The sequence below is a fragment of the Sphaerodactylus townsendi genome, linkage group LG01 (assembly GCF_021028975.2).
Source record: "Sphaerodactylus townsendi isolate TG3544 linkage group LG01, MPM_Stown_v2.3, whole genome shotgun sequence".
In the NCBI taxonomy this organism is placed as follows: domain Eukaryota; kingdom Metazoa; phylum Chordata; class Lepidosauria; order Squamata; family Sphaerodactylidae; genus Sphaerodactylus; species Sphaerodactylus townsendi.
In genome coordinates, this window is record NC_059425.1 from 171,696,254 (window position 1) to 171,703,023 (window position 6,770).

Genomic DNA, 6,770 nt, shown 5'->3' on the forward strand with positions numbered 1-6,770 from the left:
TGTAGTTCCTGAACATCTGGAGAGCCGCAGGTTCCCTACCCCTGCTCTAGTGTTTACCCCAAACTCTATGGTTGTGCTGGAAGTGATATCATAGTGCTGCCATTATTCTGAAAAGGTCAGTCCGCCATGATCTCCTGCCAGTAGCCAGGCAACCGTACAATAAAACCTTGTACAACAACCCATGTGATGTGGTGGACTTCTGTGCATGCGGAGATTGAATTGAGTCTCAGTTTCCATTGGCCCAGTCTAACCACTTCACCATGATGGTTCTCTCGCTAGCAAGAGGTGCTACAGGGCAAAGTAAATGTGAAGACACCCTTGTGGCCACCACAAGGATGCTGCTGCCATTTTAAAATATCATGAGGGCCCAATCCTGAGCACAGTGTCCTGAGGCGCTCTTATCTCCCTCATGGTTTATCGCAGTGGTTCTCAACCTGGGGGTCGGGACCCCTTTGGGGGTCGAACGACCCTTTCACAGGGGTCGCCTAAGACTCTCTGCATCAGTGTTCTCTATCTGTAAAATGGATACATGTTACGGTTGGGGGTCACCACAACATGAGGAACTGTATTAAAGGGTCGCGGCATTAGGAAGGTTGAGAACCACTGCTTTATTGAGTGCTGAAATACCCCCCCTCCAAACACACCGCTGTTTGGACGGTTGAAAAGTTGGGGGGAACGGAAACGAGGGTGCTGGATCAAGATCAGGACCATGCAGCATTTTTAAATGGTGGCAGCATCCTCATGAGTCGTAGCTCCAAGGGGGATGTGGGGTGATGCACCAGGCGCATGGGGGTGTGGTGAGGGTGTTCTGGGGGCATGGCAGGGTGTTCCGGGGCAGGGGCAGAGGACGCACCAGTTCACTGGGCGCTTTCCCCCCTTGCTACACCTCTGTACTGTCCCATCTAGTTTGGCCGACAGATACATAAAGACACTGGCATTTCTCTCTGGTAAGAGATACCTTTTTGTTACAGCAGAGTGCCCAGAGGCACCGCACAGAAGAGCTTACCCAGGCGTAGGCGGGTGTGCTGAGAACAAAGAAACTTGGAAGCAGTTCATGGTTTCAAACTAATATAAGAAATATTTATTAGAGAACCCCATTCTCGTTAGGAAAGTGGAGAGACGGGTTCTCTAGTCCAATCGGGCTAGCTGGATGGACAGATATGCTGTTTGCATCTCTCCCTGCATGATGCAAGATGGAGACGTGTGTTTGCAAAAATGGTTGTATGTGGAAGAGAAGCAGGAGGGAAAGAAGTTCCCTGAAAGTAGCCATCTACTTATCAAAGGGATAGTGTCAGAGCAACAGAGGAAAGGATGGCCAGTTTCTTGACCTCTCTAGTTCTCTGACTCACTAATCCAGTGGTTCTCAACCTTCCTAATGCCGCGACCCTTTAGTACAGTTCCTCATGTTGTGGTGACCCCCAACCCTAACATTTATCCATTTTACAGATGGAAAACACTGATGCAGAGAGTCTTAGGCGACCCCTGTGAAAGGGTCGTTTGACCCCCAAAGGGGTCCCGAACCTCAGGTTGAGAACCACCGCACTAATCAGTTCCCCTCTGTCACTGAAAGAAGGTTCAGTGCATAGGCCTTCACTTCCAACACAAGAGAAAATAATAATATAGTGGGGTTTGTGTGTGTGAGGGCTTAGAATACTAAGGACAAACCCAGACTCCTTTGCTTTAGCATTAAGGTTTAAGCTTAAGTTCACCCACACATCTATGGCTGGAGAGGTGGTAAGAAAGAGAATGGAGTTAAAGAAGTTTAAATTTATTCAGTGTCAGATAATAGCCTTTCATCTACATTCCGTGAATTGGGGCATGAACTAATTTATTTCAGAATAAGTGTCAAGAGGGGAGAAAGTAGGACAGAGAATGAAAAATCTGTACGATGTTAAAGAAAGGCAATAAAAGCAACTTAGCTGTCTTTGGCTCATTGCCAGAGTGGTGCAGAGTTAGTGTTCGACTTACAGTGGGGATATCTGCTGATTTGTGTCTGTGTGGTGTGGCCAGGGGTTAGTATTAGACAAGGGTCGATTCCCCACTTCAAAAATGAAAGTAGATTCAAACCGGTTTGGTTAGATTCGAGACCTTTTGAGCACGGTTTCATGGTCCACACTGTAGCTTCTGCCCCCTTGTTCCCACAAATGCCGCAGCCATGCAGGAGTCCATAAGAACATAAGACAGAGCCTGCTGGATCAGACCAGAGTCCATCTAGTCCAGCACTCTGCTACTCGCAGTGGCCCACCAGGTGCCTTTGGGAGCTCACATGCAGGAGGTGAAAGCAGTCTCCACTGTCGCGGTGGATCAAACGTGCGATCCGCTCAGGGGCTATCCTGATTGGCTGCTGCGCTGTGCTGGGGATTTTTTAAATTTTCAAACTGACAGATCCATGTCTGTGTGAACATGTGCAGAACGACTCTACGCAGAGACAAAGAAACGGGTGATTAAAGCAAAGCCCTGTTTCCGCGCGCCTCCGTGTACTCAGATCCACGTGGATACAATCTGTAGCACAGCTTTGTATTGCCTTCTATTCAGTCAATCAGTCAAAACCGGCCTTATGTAGCTTCGTATCCACGTGGATCTCTGCTCTGCAAAAAAAAATTTTTTAAGGGCTGCGCACGCATCATGCACAGCCCACTGTGTCCTGATTGGATGGAAGGCTCCATGTCACTCTCAAGGGCGGGTAGTTCGAATCTGGATTCACCCCCCCCCCCCCCAACTTCCCCGCTGCTCCGGATTGACCACACATTTTTTTAAGAGGTCCACTTTCTTCCAGGTTCTAAAAAAACACGTGCTGGGGCGGGGGAGTGCTGGAAACGGAGTGAAAGCGTATTCGGGACTGCTACAGTGGAGAGTTCTGCTGGAAACCTCGATATTTGGAGTGACGAGCACACATTTAATTGTAAGTGGGGAATTGACCGAGATCCAGGTTTGAATCCACATTCTGTCGTGACAGAAGCTTGCTTGGTGACCTTGAATAGTCACAGACTTGAAAACGAATTTACCTTACAGGGTTTTGGGAGAAAAGGAATGATATAAGTTGCTTTGGGTTCTTATTGAAGGAGAAATAGGTTATAAATGAAATCATAACTAAAGAAATAACCTACCCTTTTCCCCCCAAAGAGCTCAGGACAGCATGCAATGTTTACTGCCCTCCATTTTACCCTCACAACATCACATCCCTATGAGACATGTTAAGCTGAGAGAAAGCCATTGACCCAGGTCACTCAGTGAGTGGGAACTTGAACCTGTGCCTCTCAGACTCTGGCCCAGTACTCTAACCCCTGTACACACTAACCGCTATGCAGTACTCTAACCACTAAACAACACTCATAAATCTTACTGGGTAGCCCTGGCAGAGTTACAATTCTATTCTAAGCAGAGCGACACCCTTCTAAGCCCGTGGACGTAGGAGGTATAGCTCTAATTACAATGGTTTTGTAACATACCTTAACCTACTTTTCAGGGTTGCTGTGAGAGTAAATGGTCCTGGAGAATTGGGACCACCCTTCACGTGGAAGATACAGGTCCTTTCACCTGCTGCCGCCAGGTTGTGGGGCTACTTCCTGTTGCTGGTGAGGGTGGTACTCTCCCTGAAGAAGAAGAAGAAGAAGAAGAGTTTGTATTTATATCCCCCCCCTTTCTCTCCTGCAGGAGACTCAAAGGGGCTTACAATCTCCTTGCCCTTCCCCCCTCACAACAAACACCCTGTGAGGTAGGTGGGGCTGAGAGAGCTCCGAGAAGCTGTGACTAGCCCAAGGTCACCCAGCTGGCATGTGTGGGACTGTACAGGCTAATCTGAATTCCCCAGATAAGCCTCCACAGCTCAGGCGGCAGAGCACGGAATCAAACCCGGTTCCTCCAGATTAGATACACGAGTTCTTAACCTCCTACGCCACTGCTGCTCCTGAAGTGTTTTTGAATTAGATCTCTTTTTTCCAGAAGGATTTCAAATTTTATTAATATTGGGATTGTGCTTTTTATGTTATTCTGTGTTTATGTTATAATGCAGATTCATTTGGACTTGTGATAAGCTGACTTCTGTACCTTTGAATGGAACAGTGACCTGAAAATATGCTAAAATAACATAAAATAAACAGATTAGTTGGTACAACACACACACCCCAAAGTGGCAATATTTAGAAATCAATGGGAGAGAGAACATTTAGTCTTCCAAGACACTCTGCTGCTGACCTAATCACCACCATTCTTCACCCAAATAATGTTTTGGTGTAGTGGTTAAGAGTGTCCAACTCTAATCTGGTGAACTGGGTTTGCTTCCTCACTCCACCACATGAAGCCTGCTGGGTGACCTTGGGCTTGTCTCAGTTCTCTCAGAACTCTCTCAGTCCCACCTTCCTCACAAGGTGCCTGAGAGAAAGAGGAGGAGTTAGGAAGCCCCTTTTGAGTCTCCTTATGGTTGAGAAAAATAGGGTATACATCCAAACTCCTCTTCTTCTAATATGAAACTCCAAAAACTGGTGGGGATGGTGGGAAATGCTGTCAAAACACAGCCAACATAGGGTTTTCAAGGCAAGAGACAGTTAGAGGTAGTTTGCCATTGCCCGCCTCTGCATAGCAACCTTGGACTTCCTTGGCAGTCCTCCATCCAAATGGGTCATTCAGGTCAGGACTGCCTGCTAAATTAGAATGCATTAAAATACAATTGCATTTCCCAAGACTTAGGAAGACAAGTTGCATTCAGACGTCATCACCAGAATTAAAGGAGAACATGGGCAGACTTGGGTTGTTGTTAGGTTCACATGCGCTCCTCCATACCATCCCTTCTCACACAGAAAAGCCTGGTTAAATACTAATTCTGGCTTCCCATAAAACGTAGATGTAAATATGCAAGTTCTCTTGAGTGGGTTTTCCACTGTCTGGGATTTCAAGTCCCTGGTTTAGGAAAGCTGCTGCAAACTCTCTGCTGAAATTGCAACAGTACATTCTGCAAGCACCTCTTTTCCATTTCCAATAACTTGTTTTTGCTCCAAAATAGCTCGCTCTCAAGTCAGTGTGATTAGGAATGCAGCTGGCAAGATAAACAGAGCGGAATTTTGAAGATATGGACTATATATGCGGACTGGATGAAAGAAGCTGGAGTCAATGAGGAGATATGGGAGAAGAGATTACAAAGAATGAACTTACTGCTGTTTGTTTGATAAAACTATGAAGAAAATACAGGGGGGAGGGGAAAAGGGGAAAAAGTATTGTTTGAAAACGAATGAAGAAGAATATTAATATAAAATGAAATATTCAAATGATACAATAAAAATTATTTTTTTAAAAAGATTAGGAATGCAGCCTAAGGCTCCTTTTGCCCCTGTCAACTTTGCCAGTCTTCAATTATTGAGAGTCAGCGTGGTGTAGTGATTAAGAGCAGGTGGATTCTAATCTGGAGAACCGGGTTTGATTTCCCACTCCTCCACCTGTGTGGCAGAGGCTTATCTGGTGAACCAGATGTGTTTCTGCACTCCTACATTCCTGCTGGGTGACTTTGGGCTGGTAAATATATATATTTATATGTATATATAATATAATATAATATAATATAATATAATATAATATAATATAATATAATATAATATAATATAATATAATATAATATAATATAATATAATATAATATATATATAATGAGCCAGAGACAGTATCTTGTTTAAAGAAGGGGAAAAAACCTGTCTGGCTCTAGTGCAAACTATAACAATCTATTTTAATGAAAATAATTTAAACATTTATATACCGGAACCACAACTCTTAATCAACAACAAAAACATTATATATTTTAAACAACAACAATAACAAAACAATGAACAATACATACACAAAGGATCCCAAATAAAATAATATCAAGTCTCTGTAATGCAGTGAGAGATCTACTAATGGTGTAGAATGATACCAATGTCTGATGCCTTTCAAATACTCAACTTCCATTGATGGATTTAATGTAGTCATAGATGAACAGGATGTTGATAAAATCCTTGGCTGGTGGGAGTATTGACCAGAGAAAAGAACAATACTTTCGACAAATATGTCTTCTTCAGCCACTTTAGGCATAATCATTAAATGTAAAATATACAAATATATTTATATTTTTAGGAACCAGAATAATCTTGGACCTTGGGCTAGTCACAGTTCTTTGGAGCTCTCTCAGCTGCACCTACCTCACAAGGTGTCTGTTGTGGGGAAAGGAAGGGAAAGGAGCTTGTAAGCCACCTTGAGTCTCCTTATGGGAGAAAAAGGTGGGGTATAAATCCAAACTCTTCTTCTTCTTCTACCTGCAATGGCCAGTACCTTGGTGCTCAAAGCTCCACCTTTGACTTTACCTGGCAAGTTTACCTCATCCCTCCCACCCAAGTAGACCCAAGCCTACATTTTTGAGGCTCACATCAGCCAAATCAGATAAAAGAGGCGGAGTCAAGAGACGGAAAAGGCTGATGCGTCATGGTGTTGAATACAAGTTCATTGGGAGGAAATAAGTAGACATTCACATTGCAGCCTGTCCAACCTGATGCAACTTTGCTCTTTGTTGAGATGTTATGAATGACACTCAAATCAAATGCCCCTCCTCTTGGCAGAAACAAGCAAGACAAATGAAACAAAAATGTGTAACAGACAGCAATATCCCCAGGCATGTGCAGAGTGTGGATGACCAACTTCCAGGTTGTGGCTGGAGATCTCCCACTATTACATCTGATCTCCTAGCAACAGAGATCAGTTCGCCTGGAGAAAATGACTGATAGGTGGATTGTCTGGCATTACACCTCTTAG